Raw genomic sequence first — 19,858 nt, 5'->3', positions numbered from 1 at the left:
ATTTTGTAATTGTTCTAAGGAGAATCAGCAGAGACATTATGTTAGTCTAAGCATGTTCTGTTGTGACAACAACATGGGCCTTTAAGGATTTTTTAAAAATGTCTTTTATTTTGAAAGTTTTTCCCGTATTTGAAGTCTTGCCTGGTGGCCAAACCCTGGTGTTCTGTGGCTCTATGGAAACACGAGCTCACCTCCTCCTCTGGGTACCCCACTCTCTCCGGCTTTAATTAATACCGTACAATAAAATTCCTACTCCCCAGCCAAACCACCATCGGCTGTAATCTTGTCAGCTCTCATAAGCCAAACAGAAACACACACTTTTTCTTGTTGTTGTTCAATCGCCTGCATCTGCTATTTAATTTCCAGAGGAACCTCATCTTGCTGCTTTGCGCTCCTTTCCTCCTTTCTGTTTATTTATTTGCTTTTCATATTTTTTTTTTCCAAAGAAGACCACAGGTAACGAGCCATGTGAAGTTAAAACTGAAGATTCTGACGGCAGATGCCTCGGTTTATGACAAGCTGAATACTCTAAATTGTGGCATATGGAGGATGAAGGATTTAAAAAGCTAGCGTGCCATGACAGAGGGGGCTTTACCTGTAACTAGAGTTAACAGTTGAGTGTAGGGCACAGGTTACAGGCTGCATTGCTTCAAAGTATCAGGGCTGAATTTTACTGCTGTTCTTCCTCTGGAAGTGTGCCAACACTGTGTCATGAATGGTGATGTTTGACAATCTCCTCTGTTTAAGGTCTGAAGCAAGTGTGCCTCTGTTCATGGACCACATCTGTAGCTATCTGCCTTTTTTTTTTTTAAGGGCAGTAGAACATCCTTGTGTCTACAAGGAGAGACTGAAGTGTGCATTCAAAGCATCACCATCACTATCACCCAAATCCTCACCCTCAAGTCCTGCTGAGAGAGGACCCGAAGTTCACTCACCCAGCCAGTCCCCGAATACAAAGCAACAAGGCTTCTGTGTTCTATGTAATGATGTTATAATAGCATATTGGTACTTAGTGATCTGCAACACTTCTGATTCTTCAGTGCTAGGGTTTGGTCTCTTTTCTTTCTTCCTCCCTTCCTCCCTTCTTCCCTTCCTTACTTCCTTTTTTGGTATTACTAAATACAAATTATATGTACTGTGATAAAGTAATGAAAATACTTTTTATCTTCCTCGCCAGCAAGTAGAACTCAGTTTGCTGTTGAAAACCTTTAACTGCAAATTCTCCTGCTTTCATGTGAATGGAATTTCAACTCTAATGCGGCATTAATGGGGTTTTGCACTGAATTGCCTTTTGGGGTTTGATTTGCCTTTTAGAGAAGCTGGTGTTTGACTGCATGTTCAAACACGGCATGTATTCTTATGAGCGATGTGAGATTCAAATAAACACAATGAGTGCGTTCATTTTGATGACCTCCCCATCACACATTCAAATAAACACAAATGTTCTCAAATGTATAAAAGCAGCTGTGTTTATGTCAGCGTGCAAAGCACCAGATATATACATTCAGATTCACTCGTCTATCTGGAACCATGTACCTCCGCTCATCGTTAAAAATTTAGTGGAAAATCATGCATGGGGCATGTGTAATGTGCAATTTTCAACCGTATACACATCTCTAAACAAATTTTCTTCAAGCATGTTACTGACATTTGTTTTAATTGAGGATGAAGCCTGGAGAAACTTTGAAGTTTCTGAAAACAAAACAAAGCAAAATAGAAGTTGCTACCAGAGGACACTGGCACATTTACAGTGTTCTGGCAGCATGCGAAGTCACCTTCCCTGATATTCAGGGCAACCTTCTCTGCCTGTCCCTTGCCTTTTCTCTTCTCTTCTCCTCCCCTCCCCACCCCCATCCCCTCCCCTTCTCTCCTCTCTCTTCTTTCCTTCCTCCCTTCCTTCTTTCTTTAGGTTAAACAAAATCGTGCAAAGTTCTTCCACCTTCCCTTCATTTCTTTCTTTGTTCCTTGCTTCTAGTAAAGCTACATAAAATGCCAGCTCAAGAGTTAGCTTTTCCCCTTGTTTGCTTTAAATATCATAAATGTGAGACATGACGAATCTTTTCTTCAGAACCTCAGCTGGAATGGCTCAGGCATTAATGCCGGGTTAAGCTGTACTTTCTGCGTAAGAACCAACTTTGGCTTTGTATGTCAGACTAAAACAACACTTCCATCTTGTACTTCTTCAAATAGAAGAGCAGTTTGCAGGTTTCCAAGAAAATCCCCAGCCTCCATTTTGCTGACAGACAGTAGGAAATAGAAGAAAAATCAACTCTAAAGTTGATTGGGATCTACCTGCCTGCCAGGGACTGTTCTAAACATTTTAAATGTTCTATTTAATTCTCTACCACCCTCTGAGGTAGGTATTGTCACTATACTCATTTTACACACCGGTGGGCAAAGAAGTCTCTTTCTCAAGGTCACCCGGAATCAGTAGGTGGGGCGCCTTACTGGTCTGTAGGCTATAGTCTTTGCGGTTTGTAAGAGAAAATGTAAAGCCAGATATTTACAAGTAATAACTTGGTTTTTAAATGTTAGCAAAAAATTCAAATTTTTAAGAAACTGTCAGCTAAACAAAAGACATCTGGTAGTGGGATTCAGTTCCTGCCAGTGTGCCTCCTCTGATTTAAGTGATCCTGTCTCTAGTTTTTCACAGTCAGAAAACCGACTCTTAATAACTAAGCAGATAAATAGAGAGAACATAGGATTTGGAGACAGAACTCTCATTCACACTGGAATTCTATCCATTTCCAGCTAAATGACCTTGTGCAAGTCACTGGTATTCTATGAGTTTCAGTTTCCTCACCTGCAAAACAGATAATTGCTGTCTTAGGAGAGGTTTTATGAGAATTATGCAAGCTTTATAGGCCTCTTGCAATATTTTAAATAAAACACTTGTAAACTCTAAGCATTATATAATCAGAAACTATTGTTACTATGGTACTACCTCCTTACATCTGAATATAAGCAGAAGGATGGGCACATTTACTGAAGGTTAAGTATGGTAGTCTCTGAGGAGGAGCAGTGTTTGTTCCCACCACTGCTAAAGTGTATAGTACTGGAGTACTGCTGCTGCTGCTGCTAAGTCACTTCAGTCGTGTCCAACTCTGTGCGACCCCATAGATGGCAGCCCACCAGGCTCCCGTCTCTGGGATTCTCCAGGCAAGAACGCTGGAGTGGGTTGCCATTTCCTTCTCCAGTGCATGAAAGTGAAAAGTGAAAGTGAAGTTGCTCAGTCGTGTCCAACTCTTTGCAACCCCATGGACTGCAGCCCACCAGGCTCCTCCGTCCATGGGGTTTCTCAGGCAAGAGTACTGGAGCGGGGTGCCACTGCCTTCTCCTACAACACTTTAAATGTGCCAGTACCAAAGTGGACAAACTTGTGTCCACACTGTGACCTGCAGAGTCTTTTGGCATGCCCCCATTTTATAGAGGAGGACCTTGAGGGGCTAAGAGGTTAAGGAAATTGCTCAAGGATGCAAAATTAGCAAAAAGTACAACTGAAATTCACACAGGTTTCTTTGGCTCCAAAACCCATGGTCATTTTTCTCTCCCTCGTTGACAGCGTGTAATATATTAAGCTTCTATCAGGCATTTCAGCTTTAGTGGGAACCATCTTGTCAACATGAGAGTTAGGGTCCTGCTAGAAAAAGCTTAGGCTCTGGAACTATTGATGAAGAATGGAAAACAAACATGATCCAGGGAGCTCAGGGAAGGACAGGGCTGGAAGGAGCCCCACCTCTACCTTTCAGTGCTGGACAAGGGGAATGTGAGATGTTAAGAGGAAGAAAGAGGAAGGAGAGCTCTGACATGCCTGCCACGTGCTCTTGGGAGCAAGCCCCCCACGTCAGTCTTTGTCCCGCTCCCTGCCCTGCATTCAGTGGGGTTGCAGAGCCTGGCATTGCTGGACACACACTGGAAAGTGAGGTTAGTCGTGCTATTTACCCGCTTACTTGCCCACAGATAAAAGCCACACGTGCACATACTGGCTTCATCAATCTGAGAGTGATATTCGGACCTTTTTCTGCCTTGTCCCTGTGTGTTATTTCTCAGTTGGTTCAGAACTCAGGCAAAGAAAGCAGAGGATGCTACCTCATGGTCCCTAGAAGCCCTAGTGCAAGACTGAGGGGATGGAAGAAAGAACTTAACTCTCTTTGGCTTTGGGTAATCCACTTTCTAGGCCTCCTCTAAATGCGCAATATCTCCTGTTGATGTGAGAAACTTTAGGACTGAAAAGATCCATTTTTCAAAGACAAGGCCAAGCAGCTCCATGCACAAGCCCAGGACTCTCTGGCAACACGGGGAAAACGATTCGGCTCTTTGCAAAAGTCATTCGGCTGGGGGAGTCTCCTTCAGGGTAGGAACATTACAATCTGAGGGCTCTTTTCAAGGGGTTGAGTGATCTATGCGGGAGGGGCAGGTCCTTTACCACTAATTTCTGTTAAGGCTCCAGTTCAAATTCTCTTCCAGTCATTAAAGGGAAAAGAAATTTAACATGGTAGGTGTAACAAATATCCAACCCCATGGAATTACAGGATGATGGTTTCCTCAGCAGATTCAACAGTGGTAGCGATAAAAATAATCAATACAAATTAGGGACATGCTTCTGTTTTAATGCACTTAGTAACCAGATCTCTTGTCCTCAAATAAGTCTAAAGGAGAACTGTGTCCTCCACACCAACTTGAATACTATTGTGAAGGAGGTGTGTGTGTGTGTGTGTGTGTGTTCCCTTTTCTCTTAGGGATTCTATAGCTTCCTTCATTCTTTGCCTCTCTCATATTACAGAAAGAAGGTAATTTTTCCTGGCCATTTACTAAAGCTCATTAAAGACTGGAGAGAACAAACAATGCTACTCCTCAGAGACTACCATTCAAAGTCACTCTACAATTCTCTGTTCTAATACTTGAGACAAATTAATTATTCCTTAGTGAAAAGTGTATAATTCCTATTCTTCATTTTTGGGGGGTGGGGAATAATAATGGGAAGTTTATATCTGAGTGAAAAGCTGTCTATGCTGAAGGGAAATGAGAAAAAATGTGTGTTCTGAGAGGAGTAAAAGCAATTATTCTAATAATAATTTGAAGAATATTAATGTCTTTTTAAAGTAGATTGCCTTCAAATAAACACAGAGGTTGAAGCAATGGGAGGCTGGTTTATTTATTAATCATTCCAAATGTGCATTCTTCTAAATGAACAACTGCACCATCAACTTTGCCGGCACATATTAAATTTAGTTAAACAGCAACTTGCAAATGTCTCAAAACTTTTGTAACCAGAGACTAATTTGTTTAACACATTTAAAATGTTATATTGATGTAAAACTCTACATATTAAACTTCAAAGGGAAAAGCTCTTGAGAGTTTCTCAGTTTAAAGACTACATGCTGGAAATGAGATGGAGACAAATCTCATTCTCCATTCTCCTATTTTATTTTGCTTTGGAACAGAGGCAGTCTCCAGCCCCTGTCCTCATCCTCAGTGCAGTGTTTGGTCATCTGTGGAGCAGCAAGTATCTAACTGCAAGGACTGCAAGGCAATGGTTAAGAAAGGCCTAGTGTTTCCCTTTCATCTCTATTAATTAATCCTGGCTCCGTTTGCCCAGAGTACGTTGCTGTTGACATCACCTTTTCCTTACACTTTAAAGAGTCCCAAGAGAGATCGACTGCAGAACAAAACTGGACAAAGAGTACATTTGGTAACCATTTTATTTCTCAATTACCAACCTACACGTATGGAAAAGATTTGCTCGCTATCTGATTTACACAACAATTATGCTTCAAAAGTTTAGAAATAAATAACTTTTTTCTTGGACTCATTACCAATTGTAATTGGTGTCAACTAACGAGTTTGCTCCATGGCTTGCCGTTAATTACTGATAAAAGCTAAACTGCAACTCTAGCCAATCAGAAACTAGTTTATTCATGAGAGTATAGTATTCTTTTAAAAGCTCTATTTGTCCTAATAAGTGGTTTTGTGTTTGGCTGAAACCTTCCATAAGCCCCCTTAACATAAGCAAAGGACTCTTAATAACTATATACAGTGAAGGAATATCATTACTGCCCTCATTCAAACAGATGAAACAAAGGGAACATTTTATAAATTTCAAATGTATACATCACAAAGTTACCAGACCCTGAAATTCCATCCATCTGGTGGGAAATAGATATTAGTACTCTTAAGACTGATATTGAGAATTTGTTTCCTCTTTCAATGTCTAAATTCTTTTCACAGTATCCCCAGCCTTCTGAAACAGGCAGTAAGAAATAGGAGAAACCCAATAGTCCTGAGGCATGTTAAATCCTAGTGGTATAAGCAAGGTTTGGCTCAGTCCAAAATCCCACATGAAAAATAATAGTGTGGAAACAAGAGTGTTAAGAGATAGTATGTGGTGGAATGCCAGAAAGGCTTTGTGACAGCAAAAGCCTAATTGCAGAACCACCATCCTAAAGACAGCCCTCTTTGTTGTTGTTTTCGGAAAACAAAATAAACTTCTTCAGGATTAATGGAAATTCTGAAGATTGGTTCCCACTCTTATAATAATTAGGGTGCTTTTGGCTGCAGTGATCAGAAAACCAAAGTGGCTAGAACAACAGGGGTACTTTTTTCCTCACACAACAAAAAAAATTGAGATAGACGTTTCTGGTTTAACTCAGGCAACCACCACTATCATTCAGCACAGGTTCTTACTATCTTTCCATTCACTCTGCCTCACTGTGTTGGTGTCTCCTTTCATGGTCACAAGTGACTGAAGTCCATGAATCTTATTCTTACCTAACAAAATCTAAAGGCCTTTATTTCTTCCACCACTTGTTAAATAGAGAGCTAGAAAAGTTTTCCTAGAAATACCCATAGCTAACCTCCTCTCCCATCTGATTGGCCAGAACAGGAACACATGCCCACTCCTAACCAATCACTAGTAAGGACTGTCTTAGGCTTAGACCAGCCATGATTTATCTCCGAGGTTGTGGAGGATCCCAGGCTCCTGTAAAGCACCTGGTTTTTGGATGTTTGAACAAAACTGAAAATTTCACTAAAGAGGAGAAAGGGGATGATGGTGAATGATTTGTTGGTAAGGTAAATAGCAGCATCTGTCTCCCAGTTAAAGAGATAATTATTCCAAGGTCACCACTCTCAGTGACTTCCAAAAGTCAATAAAGAACAGCATGTTCTGGCCTCCGAAAGGGATGTAGATGGACGGGGGTATGCTACCTGGGGACCAGAGTAGTCTCTGCCAGTAATTTGGGGTCTATTGCATCCTGTATTTCTGTGCATCTCACTGACTTCACTCTGAAATGTGGGGATGGTACCAGCAGTTCCCTAAAATCTCTTCTCACGTTGGAATTTGATGGATTTTCACTTTATTCACTGCCATCTGGTGGGTCTCCTTGTTTCTTTATTTTTCAGCTTATACAAATGGCGTACTGAAATTCTCTGTCTACTTTCAGATATTTCTTATCCCTTAATTCATTCTCCTCAGAGTAGATTATAAAGACCCCAAGGGTAAGACACCTCTATGTTTTGTAGTCTTTTGTATTCATTGAGTTATTGCTTATGAAGAACCTATTCAGTGCTGTGCACAGTAGGACATGCTTGGATCTCACATAGTGGGCGCTCCGTCATTATTTCCTTATTGATTTTGCTCCAGCAGCTTTTAGTGTCTTCAGACTTTCTTAAGAGATGCTAAGTAGCATCTCTAAAATAGATATATTATGTGTATAATTTGTTATTATGAGGATATGGCCCAGTCTACTCCCACAAGGTCACAATTTTTGTGAATAAGGCAGAACTCCTGCTTCCCACTGGGTGTCCCTGGTGGCTCAGTGGTAAAGAATCAGTCTGCCAACACAGGAGACACAGGTTTGATCCCTGAATCGGGAAGATCCCCTGGGAAGGAAATAACAACTCACTCCAGTGTTCTTGCCTGGGAAATCCCATGGACAGAGGAGCCTGACGGGCTATAGTTCATGGGATCTCAAAGAATTGGACACGATTTAGCAAGTAAACAACAACCTGCTTGCCAACAACCACCCACTCATTTAATAAGCAGTGACTGGAAGAAGCACAAGCTGAAATCAAGATTGCCGGGAGAAATATCAATAACTTCAGATATGCAGATGACACAACCCTTATGGCAGAAAGTGAATAGGAACTAAAAAGCCTCTTGAGGAAAGTGAAAGAGGAGAGTCAAAAAGTTGGCTTAAAGCTCAACATTCAGAAAACTAAGATCGTGGCATCTGGTCCCATCACTTCATGGGAAATAGATGGGGAAACAGTGGAAACAGTGTCAGACTTTATGTTTTGGGGCTCCAAAATCACTGCAGATGGTGATTGCAGCCATGAAATTAAAAGATGCTTACTCCTTGGAAGGAATGTTATGACCAACCTAGATAGCATATTCAAAAGCATAGACATTACTTTGCCAACAAAGGTCTGTCTAGTCAAGGCTATGGTTTTTCCAGTGGTCATGTATGGATGTAAGTTGGACTGTGAAGAAAACTGAGCACGGAAGAATTGATGCTTTTGAACTGTGGTGTTGGAGAAGACTCTTGAGAGTCCCTTGGACTGCAAGGAGATCCAACCAGTCCATCCTAAAGGAGATCAGTCCTGGGTGTTCATTGGCAGGACTGATGCTGTGGCTGAAACTCCAATACTTTGGCCACCTCATGTGAAGAGTTGACTCATTGGAAAAGACCCTAATGCTGGGAGGGGTTAGGGGCAGGAGGAAAAGGGGACGGCAGAGGATGAGATGGCTGGATGGCATCACCGACTTGATGCACATGAGTTTGGGTAAACTCTGGGAGTTGGTGGTGGACAAGGAGGCCTGGTGTGCTGTGATTCATGGGGTCGAAAAGAGTTGGACACGACTGAGCGACTGAACTGAACTGATTGCCATATATCGCAGCAAAATGAGAAGAAGTAAGAGAAGCTTATTTCTATAATTCACTTTCTTCTTTTAGAAGGAAATGGAAACCCACTACAGTATTCCTGCCTGGAAAATCCCATGGGCAGAGGAACCTGGCAGGCTATAGTCCATGGGATTGCAAAGGGTCGGACACGACTGAGAGACTAACACTACTACACTTTCTTCTTGGAGCCAAATGACAATAGAATGTTTAAGGAACTTTATAAATGCAAGTGAGAGACCTTAAACATGAGGATGGAGAAGCAGAAGCTGAGGGTCCCAGAATTTTAAGGTTCACATAAAGAATTCCCTTGTGTATGTTTTTAAATCCCCAGCATCACATTTCCTCAAAAGTTGGTCAGTAATAACTTTTTAGCTTTTACACATGTGTAAACTGTGTTTACTCTTCTGAGGTTGACAAGCAGGTGGCTTTAGTATTATAGAGGGAAATAAACCCATGCAGTTGATAGTTTTTTCACTTGGCAGCATCTTTAGTTTTAGAAGTCTTTGTCATGTTGAACGTCTTGAAGATGGGAGTGATTATTTTGCAATTAAAAATACATAAATGCTTAACAATCAATTCCTTGCAGATCAATGGCAGCAGCAAGAAGAGCACCAGTTCATGTTACTGCATGTACCAAATGTAGTATCAGCTGTAACTGTGATCAGCTTTGGAATTTTTATGTAAAAATAAGAAATATTATGGCAGACACTGTTTATTACTCAACTAACAGCTATTTCCCTTCACCCACTCCTCTGCTAATCAATTCCTGATTTTTTTCAGAACTGAGATATGCTGACTCCAGGGAAAGTGTTTCTTTCTTCCAGCTCAGAGATTTAATCATGATTGGTCTAGGCTGAGCATATGATGTATGTTCTCAACACTACCTCCAAAGTATATCTGAAATCTTATATTTTTCATCACTCCCCCCATTCACCACATCAACTTCTTCTTTCTCTGCAGTCATCTCTTCACTATTCTTTGACTTCCACTTTTGCCTCCTATGTCAGTTAGAATTGGTTCCAACTCTATTTCTCTCTAATGTAAGTTTGGAAGTAACTATTCCAATGTTGTTTTGGCAACTTCACAGTGTCACCAGAGACCCATCTTTTACCAGGGCTTTTATGTCTCTGCTCCATCATCTCAGTATGAGGCTTCATCCTGGTATACCATTTCATCCTCAAAGTCATCTCATGGTGAAGCTTAAGCCATTAGGTCCACACTTTAGGTCTAAGGAAGGAGAAATATGGAGGGTAAAAAATGGGTCCTTCTCAGATGAATCAGCTCTTTAAGCACTTTGCTAGAAGTCCTATCTCTGTCTCCCCTTGTGCTCAGACACTTAGTCGTGTCCAACTCACTGTGACCCATGAATTGTAGCCCTCCAGGCTCCCCCATCCATGGGGTTTTTCAGGCAAGAATGCTGGAGTGGGTTACCATTTCCTAACTTTCCCTTACATATTATTTATTGGCTACAACTTAGACACAGGAGCTACAAGGGAAGTTTGGAAAATACAGTCTTTTATTCCAGGCAACAACACAGGCAGCTTGAATTGGGGTTCTAGTTCTAAGAAGGAGAGAATTGAAGGGGTAAGCTTGAAGCTAATTCTGCCACACATCTCTTTCATCAATTCTTCCCCAGTTAAAAAAAACAAAACAAAAACATCTGGGACTTCCCTGGCAGTCCAGTGGTTAAGAGTCTGTATTTCCACTGCAGGGGGCAGACTGGTTTGATCCCTCATCAGGGAATAAGGATCCCAGATGCCTTTTGGTGCAGCCAAAAAGTAAAATAAAATAAATAAATAAAATTTTAAAAATTAAAGGTAAAAAAATCTGATTATGACATTACCTTGCTTGACACTCTCCAATGGCTGCCCATTGTGCTCAGATTAAAATTTAATGGCTCTGCACTATTTTGTAATGTCTGTATATGCAATGTAACTTTTCAAAACTGTTTAAAACAATAGTAAGCTTTTTTAAAAAAATGAAAAAAAAATGAATGGCTCTGTCTTTCCCTCCAACATTAACTGTTAAACAGTCTGTCCTGATTACTCCATTTTAGCAACATCTGTTTACATGGAGCATTCAGCCATGAAATTAGAAGATGCTTGCTCCTTGGAAGAACAGCTATAACAAACCTTGAGGGCACATTAAAAAGCAGAGACGTCACTTTGCCGACAAAGGTCCGTATAGTCAAAGCTATGGTTTTTCTAGTAGTCATGTATGGATGTGAGAACTGGACCATAAACAAGGCTGAGCACTGAAGAATTGATGCCTTTAAACTGTGGTGCTAGAGAAGACTCTTGAGAATCTCTTGAACAGCAAGGAGATCAAATAGTCAATCCTAAAGTAAATCAATCCTGAATTTTCACTGGAAGGACTGATGCTGTAGCTGAAGCTCCAATATTTTGGCTACCTGATGTGAAGAACTGATTCACTAGAAAAGACCCTGATGCTGGGAAAGATTGAAGGCAGGAGGAGAAGGGGATGACAGAGGATGAGATGGTTGGATGGCATCACCAACTCAAAGGACACGAGTTTGAGCAAACTCCGGGAGATAGTGAAGGACAGGGCAGCCTGGCGTGCTGCATTCCGTGGGGTCACAAAGAGTCGGATGTGACTGAGCAACTGCACAACAAAAAAGCTCATTCCCATTCCCATGGTGTTTCTGCTGCCTGAAATGTGTTTCTTTGAATCTTGGCATGACTCAGCACTTCACTTCATTCAGGTGCAGTCTTGCTTCTTTTCCTGATAGTAATCCCTAGAAGGGTGGCTTCAGAGGTATTATTGTACTACTGCAGAGCCTACAAAACCTTACTTTTAGAATATCTACCTGAAAAACATAAAATACATCTCACAATAAATACAGTTTGATTGTGCCTAGTGAAGGACAGGGAAGCCTGGTGTGCTGTAGTCCGACTTGCAAAGAGTCAGACACAACTTAGCAACTGAACAACATATAAGAAGTGAATTAAATTACAAGTTTCAAGTTAATCAGTTTCCTTTGTAGACATTTACTTGGACATTTTTTAATTTTATTTTTGCAGTTTTGCTTTTGCACTTTGGAGCCCCTAAACTTTTTACTTCAGGTATCTAACATTTTTTTCTTATAAGCGCAAAAACTTACATGCACTGAACATTGTGCCAGTAGAACATACTGGGTAAAACTTCCCTGGATAACTGTAAAGTTTACCCCAATGAACACTGAAATTGTTCTGACTACAGAAACCTCATTTTTAAGTATCTTAATGAAAAAATTATTAATAACAGTTTTACAACTGATGTTACTTGTACTCTGACAATCTAATTATTTAGCAGTGGTTTAGCACTGGGTTTCTCAACCTCATTGGCACAATTGACATTTTGGGCAGAATGAGCCTTTGTTATAGGGGTCTTTTCTTGTGGTTTGTAGGATGTTTAGCAGTATCCCTGGCCGCCACCAACTCATGCCAATAGCAATCCCACTTCCCAGTTGTGACAACTCAAAGTGTCTCCAGATATTGCCAAATGTCTACAAGGGGGCAAAATCATTTCTGGCTGAGAACCACCAGTTTAAAAACTAAATATTAATTTATTAGCAGATGCAAGTGGACTGCGGAAGCTTCCTTCAACTTGTTAAGCTCTGCGGAATTCCAGGTTTTGAACCTCAACTTTGACAATGATCTGGAGCAATCGCTTAACTTTCATGATTTGCATTTCTTCAGTTTTAAAATGGAGGCAATGATACCTTGTATCTGGTTGTTAACAGGATTAAATGGTCTGTTACCTGCAAAGAACCTAGCTCAGGGTCTGGCACAGGTTGAGAGGTTCAGTGTTTATTATTTCTCCCTCTGATTTAAAATAGAAATTTGAGTGAAAACAAGATTATGGCTATTTCTGACATAAACTCAGCAGGAGGGAAGGGCAATCATTTTGGGTGGGAGATGGTGGGGGAGGGTTGTCCTGCCCAACTTTTCAGAAGCAGAAGGGAATTTATAGCTATCATGAATCATAAAAGCACAAAAGAGCTGTCAAAGGCACATGAACTCATCGATGTAAATTTTGAAATAGAAACTGTGGTCTTATCTGCCTCAGATACTCAAAATATATCTTAAATCTGTTCCTTCTAAGCTCACCTCTCCTATCACTGTGGTTCAAGCCACCATCAGCCCTTGCGTGATTACTGCAAGAACCTTTTATCTGGTGACCTCTTTGTTATTACCTAAAACCTTTGTAGTTTATACTTTCTAAAATGTAAATGAGCTCATATCTCTTTTCTCCTCAAAACTCTCTAATCCCTTCCCAGTCCAGGTAAGAGCCCAAGTCTGAGAGCTGTCCCAATCAGCTCCAGTCTGCCCCAATCTAAACTCTGATCTCATCTCCTACTACAGCCAGGCCACCTGGCCTCATCCTGCCTCTTCCAAACCAGACCCAGCACACATCTCCTCGGGGCATTTACACTGCAGTTGCTTCTCCCTGGGACTCAGTTTCCCTCAGGGTCCTGACTCCTTTGCTTCCTATAGGTTTCTGTGCAAATATTATCATTGAGACCTCCTGTGACTCACCTGCTTGAAACTGTGATTCATCACCAGACCCATTCCACCCGGGCCTGACGGCTGCCTATCATTCTTCAGTTCAGTTCAGTCGCTCAGTTGTGTCCGACTCTTTGCGACCCCATGAACTGCAGCACGCCAGGCTTCCCTGTCCATCACCAACTCCCGGAGCCTACTCAAAATCATGTCCATCGAGTTGGTGATGCTATCCAACCATCTTATCCTCTGTTGTCCCCTTGTCCTCCCACCTTCAATCTTTCCCAGCTTCAGGGTCTTTTCCAATGAGTTAATTCTTCACATCTGGTGGCCAAAGTATTGGAACTTCAGTTTCAGCATCAGTCCTTCCAGTGAACACTCAGGACTGATCTCCTTTAGGATGGACTTGTTGGATCTCCTTGCAGTCCAAGGGACTCTCAAGAGTCTTCTCCAACACCACAGTTCAAAAGCATCAATCCTTCAGTGCTCAGCTTTCTTTATAGTCCAACTCTCACATCCATACATGACTACTGGAAAAACCACAGCCTTGACTAGATGGACCTTTGTTGGCAAAGTAATGTCTCTGCTTTTTAATATGCTGTCTAGGTTGGTCATAGCTTTTCTTCCAAGGAGCAAGTATCTTTTAATTTCTTGGCTGCAGTCACCATCTTAAGTGATTCTTCCTCAGAGCAGGTATTAATACTACCATCTAATGTACAATTATCTGTAGATACCACGACAGCATTTACTTTGCTTTCTTTGATGCTCTCTGTGTCTACAACACTGAATACTTCTTGGCACATAGTAGGTGCTTGGTCAGTGTATTTTGAATGAACAAATGAATAGAAGACAGAACAATTTTCATACAGACAAAATTAAAAACAAAGTCAACAGTGTCCTGTCTCTACCAGGCTGACTCTCCTAGTGTCCTCCTGAACATTTGTTCACCATGACTGTGACACTTGCAGCTAATACCGCCTTATCCCTCCTTCCAAAATTATCATGGACACCTGTCTTCCTAAGAGGTGAGAAGCATGGTGCTTCTGATACAATGACAGGTAAGAAATTGATATGAGGGTATGTTTGCGACCTCATGGACTGTAGCCCACCAGGGTCCTCTGTCCATTGGATTTCCTAGGCAAGAATACTGGAGTGGGTTGCCATTTTCTCCTCCAGGAGATCTTCCTGACCCAGGGGTTGAAACTGCGTCTCCTGCATTGGTCCGTAGATTCTTTCCCACTGAGTCACCTGGGAAGCCTGTGAATTTTAGGGACAAAGAGGTAAATATCCATCTTATTCTGGTTGCTGTACATAGAGTGACTCCCCAAGTGTGGGGCATGTAGAAAGTCAGTTGGATTATTGTGTCTAGAATTTGCTCATATGACCTTCCAAGTGCTGCTGAATTCCCTTCCTCAGGCTCAGTATGACATACCTGGTGGCCTGACACACTTTCTTTTTAATGCCATGTTTGGATGTACTTGTCTGATAGGTTCTCTCTTTTCCCTTGTACATGATTCTAGTATTCACCCTATGATCACCAAAATTTGACTGACATTTGTCACTTTTTTTTTTTTTTTTACTGTATAGTGTCTCTTCTCCTGGAGTATTACTTCTCTGCCACTCTAAAGATTCTTGGCGGGAAGGAACCTCCTGGGCTTACCCTTACTATGGAAGTTTGAGACCATTCCTTCCTCCCCTCAAGGAAGCAGGCATATGACCTTCGAGAGCTCAGTAAATAGGAAGCTTCCCTTAGGGATTCTAACATAGCCTTGACTAAACAGAGTTCATTATGTGAAATGCTGGCCTGGATGAAGCACAAGCTGAAATCAAGATTGTAGGGAGAAATATCAACAACCTCACATATGCAGATGACACCATCCTAAAGGCAGAAAGAGAAGAGGAACTAAAGAGCCTCGTGATGAAGGAAAAAGAGGAGAGTGAAAAATCTGGCTTAAAACTCAACATTCAAAAAACGAAGATCATGGTGTCCAGTCCCATCACTTCACAACAAATAGACGGGGAAAAAGTGGAAACAGTGACATTTTATTTTCTTGGGCTCCAAAATCACTGCAGAAGGTAACTGTAGCCATGAAATTAAAGGATTCTTGTTTCTTGGAAGAAAAGCTATGACAAACCTAGACATCACTCTAAAAGCAGTTTAAAAGCACTTTAAAAATAGATTTAAAATCAGAGACATCACTTTGCCTACAAAGGTTTGTACAGTCAAAGCTATGGTTTTTCCAGTAGTCACGTATGGATGTGAGAGCTGGACCATAAAGAAGGCTAAGTGCCCAAGAATTGATGCTTTTGAACTGTGGTGCTGGAGAAGACTCTTGAGAGTCCTTTGGACTGCAAGAATATCAAACCAGTCAATCCTAAAGGAAATCAACCCTGAATATTCATTGGAAGGACTGATGCTGAAGCTGAAGCTCCAATAGTTTGGCCACCTGATGCAAAGAGCTGACTCATTGGAAAAGACCGTGGTGCTGGGAAAGATGGAGGGCAGGAGGAGAAGGGGACAACAGAGGATGAGATGGTTGGATGGCATCACCAACTCATTGGACATGAATTTGAGCAAATTCCAGGAGGTAGTGGAGGACAGAGAAGCCTGGTGTGCTGCAGTCCGTGGGGTTGTAAAGAGTTGGACGTGACTTAGTGGCTGAACAACATCAACACATCTTTTGAACTTGTTTTCCATTGCTGCATAGCAAATTACTATAAATCTAATTGTTTAAAACAGAATCCATTTATTACCTTGGAGTTTCTGTAGGTATGAAGTATGGGCATGCCATATCCAGGCTCTCTGCTCAGTCTTACCAGGCTGAAATCAAGGTGTCAGCCAGGATTGCTATCTCCTCTGAGGCTCAAGGAACTCTTTCAAGTTCACTGGTGTTGCAGCATTCAGGTGCTTACAGCTCAAGGACTGAGGTCCCTGACTCTCTGCTAGTTGACTAGGGACCCTTCTCAGGTCCTAGAGGTGACCCTTAGGTCCCTACCATGTGCCCCCTCTATCATGTCTCTCATATGGCAATTTGTCCTTCCAGACTAGTGGGAGAACATCTTTTTCAGCTTTGAATCTTTTTGACTTCTTCCATCTCTGACCTTTAGACCTTCTTTTGAAAGGGCTCACCTTATTAAGTCAGGCCACCCTCACTCAAGCAGATGGGATTATACAGGCTGTGTATACCAGGGGCTGGGAATCTTGGGGACCATCTTTCAATTCTGACTAGCACAGCATACCTGTGAGGATGCCACCTGGAGAAGTCTGTTACTCAGTCCAACGTTATCATATGTATTCAAAGAAGATAAATCCATGGACAGAGATTTTGTCGTATAGGCCATCCCTATGGCTTATGGGAGAGCAAGGTATTTGGGGTACCAATGTGGGAAGGCCTATTAATACTTCCAGAATGATTGATAACAGTGTTAAGTAGATGCCTACTTTTTTCGTTGTTGTTGTTAATGACACTTAATTTGTGCATTTTTGGTGTTTGTTTCTTTAAATGGCACAGCCTTTAGAAGGGACCATCTGATTAGAAGAATCACAACAAATCTGCTGCTCTAGTTAGAAAGAATGCACTCTCCAGTCATGGGGGTACCAGCCAGTATCATTCTGTCACCCCCATATCCTTCAGGAAAGGGGATCCTTTTCCCTCAACCATTTGGCAACATTGAAACAAAGTAATTATAATGCAACAGTGTCATAGGATCCATGACACCTGCTTTAAAAATAAATCTCCTGGCTTTGTCTTTCCCTTTATTTTCAATAAATGCTCTAGTATTATTGCCACTGCATTAATCTAGCAGCAGGAAACCATTATCCTATGACAACAGTCTCTCCCATTAACATTATCTTTTAATTTTAAGATTGTTTAGATGACTGCTAGAAGCTACTAAATTAAGATAAAATGAAGAAAGAATTATTTTCTTTAAGCCAAGTATTCAGTCAAGTTACCCACCCCCAATCTTGTCTGTGCTGGCAAAAGAGACACCATTATTTTTGTATCAGATTACTAAATACAATTTGGGTGTAAGTTGAAATTTCTAGAAATCTAGATATGCTTTCAATGTCACTTAGGAAATAACCATTAATTATTATTTATATTGTTTGCTCTATTATATGGTATATTGTAGAAGTTGAAAATACTGGTCATTTTTATAGGAAGCAATTGTAGTAAATAAAGCAATAATGAAATTGCAATGATGGAAACTCAGGAAAGAAATAAAGGAAACATTTGTCTAGTAGAGTTTACTCTGAGACTCTGAGAAATAACTGAATTTGGAGAACGTAGCAAAAATAAAACAGGATGAAAATAAACCTATATTGAAAGAAAGTTGTGGGACTTCCCTGGTGGTCACCTTGCAATGCAGGGGACACATATTTGATCTCTGGTTCTGGAACTAAGATCCCACATGCCCCAGTGCAGCCAAGTAAATAAATATTTTAAAAAAAAAGTTGTGATTGTTAGTGATTATTAGTGTTCTGACAAATAGACTTTATGGGGACAGTCATATCATATTAATTGGTATCTGTAATTTTATATAAAACATATTACAAATATTTTTTCAAATAATAAGTTGCCTACTGTTAATTAAAAAATTATCCTTTATTCTATGAGCTGTATTGTAACACTTGAAGATATTCTTTAAAATCCTTCAGTATATATTCTGTTTCATTCTCATCTGTTCCAACAGTCTCAAGGTTTTCTTTCCAAAAGGCAGAGGCTGATACAACTGCTAATGAGGGATATTTCTAAATAATTATTACAAAAGTGATATTATGTATTCAACAGTCTAGATCCGTGCTTCCCTACTCCATGGGTAAACCACACAAAAGAAAATTCATAGAAACTGAGTTACTGTTTTAGTAGAAATTGTAGTAAAAAAAAATGCTTAAGTTGTGAATTCCTCATATTGTTAATGTAGTTCAAGTAGACCATCAATATATGTCCTATTTACTGATAGGTGCGAAATAGGTAGTGGGAGATCAATCAAAACCCCCTTCCATAAATTACCATGACTTCTAGAAATTATCAAAACTTCACTGGAGTGTCATATGTAGTCTTCCTAGCAATGAGTTATAGTCAATAATTCATTCCCTGACTGAGCTGATAACAGGCAGATATTCTAATAATGTGCCAGGATTTACTACTGGACACAAACAGTAAGTAGAAATTTCAATGCAGTGCTAAATGTTATCTCAGTGGAGAAAAGCGATAAAAACAGGACAGAGAGCGACATCTGGGTACAATGCTTGGATGTTTTAACCCACTAATTAGAACAAACATGTACAAAGGTAGTGTTGTTTAAGTTTTCATTCTTTCTTTGAAGCCAACTGTTTCCAGAGTATTGTTCTGTAATGACTTCTCCTGGCCTTACTGTCAGAGAGCACAACAGATGGCTCTGAAAAAATGCTGGAAAGAAAGACTATTTTATTATTGAGTTGTTTTCCCAAATTTTAAAAGGCTTGAATATTTTCCTTTTAAAAGAAACTCTCCCCGCCCGCGCAAAAGATCATCTTAGACTAAAAGTCTTAAATATATTTTCAGTGATTTCTTATCATACAGAGAAATCGACAAATTTGCTTTCTCTGTCAGAATGTTTTGAAGCTAGAAGTGGTGATTCATCAAAAACAATTTTATTATGAAATTTGATTTATGTTGAGAAATATAAATGATGACGTTATAATGTGTACCTCTGCGTGGAGGGAACACATTTTAGTCAATTGAGTTATCCAATTTTATTATTTTAAAAAAATCCATACCTGGTTGTTCTTTTTATTCTAAAAAATTTATGGCACTGTATAGAGTAGAAATATGTGTTTTTCAAGTCTATGGACAGGTATGGATTGAACTCCCCTAATTCCACCAGGGTCATTCATTATAATTAGATGAATAAATATCATATTTTCATCAATTTTTTTAGTGAGCAAATAGAGACCAGTATAACACTTTAAAATATTATATTTTATTACAAATCCACATAGAGAGAAAGCTTAATTATTTCAATACTATAATTAAAAGTGACAGTAACTAAGGAAGTTGTGGATTGGTATATATGAAATTTCTGAACTACTAGCCTTTCTTGTACCAAGAACAGTTAATGGGAACATAGGGGGAATGAATTATGTTTTAACGCTTTAGTTTCTCTATCAATAAATGCTTATTTCCATCGTCTTAGAGAGGAACAGTAATGTTAAATAGAATTGCTATTTTCTACTGGATTTATAATTTTAATATATATTGTTAGTAATAATTACCTCACATATATATACAAATCGCCCAGCCATCTACATATCCTCTTTTGTAACTATTACAAAATTAAATTTATCTGCAGTAAGATCTAACTCAACTTTAATAAGCACTGCCTGTGGGTGCAGTAGACCATTTTGAAGACCCTAATGAACATATAACATACTCACATACACAGTCTGATAATTAATTTGCAGTGATA

At 40.2% G+C, this 19,858-nt stretch overlaps 1 long non-coding RNA gene across 1 annotated transcript in view; it reads left to right on the top strand.

Annotated features, from left to right (window-relative positions):
* LOC132344882 (uncharacterized) overlaps positions 1 to 1,597 on the top strand; it is a 55,262-nt gene extending 53,665 nt beyond the window's left edge. Inside the window, exon 3 of the long non-coding RNA XR_009493939.1 lies at positions 814 to 1,597. This is a non-coding gene — a long non-coding RNA (uncharacterized lncRNA). The remainder of the gene's footprint in view (positions 1 to 813) is intronic.
* The last annotated feature ends 18,261 nt before the right edge of the window (positions 1,598 to 19,858 follow it).

Source organism: Bos taurus, chromosome 3 (assembly GCF_002263795.3).
Source record: "Bos taurus isolate L1 Dominette 01449 registration number 42190680 breed Hereford chromosome 3, ARS-UCD2.0, whole genome shotgun sequence".
NCBI classification, from domain to species: Eukaryota; Metazoa; Chordata; class Mammalia; order Artiodactyla; family Bovidae; genus Bos; species Bos taurus.
This window is presented reverse-complemented; position numbering and strand designations above follow the sequence as displayed.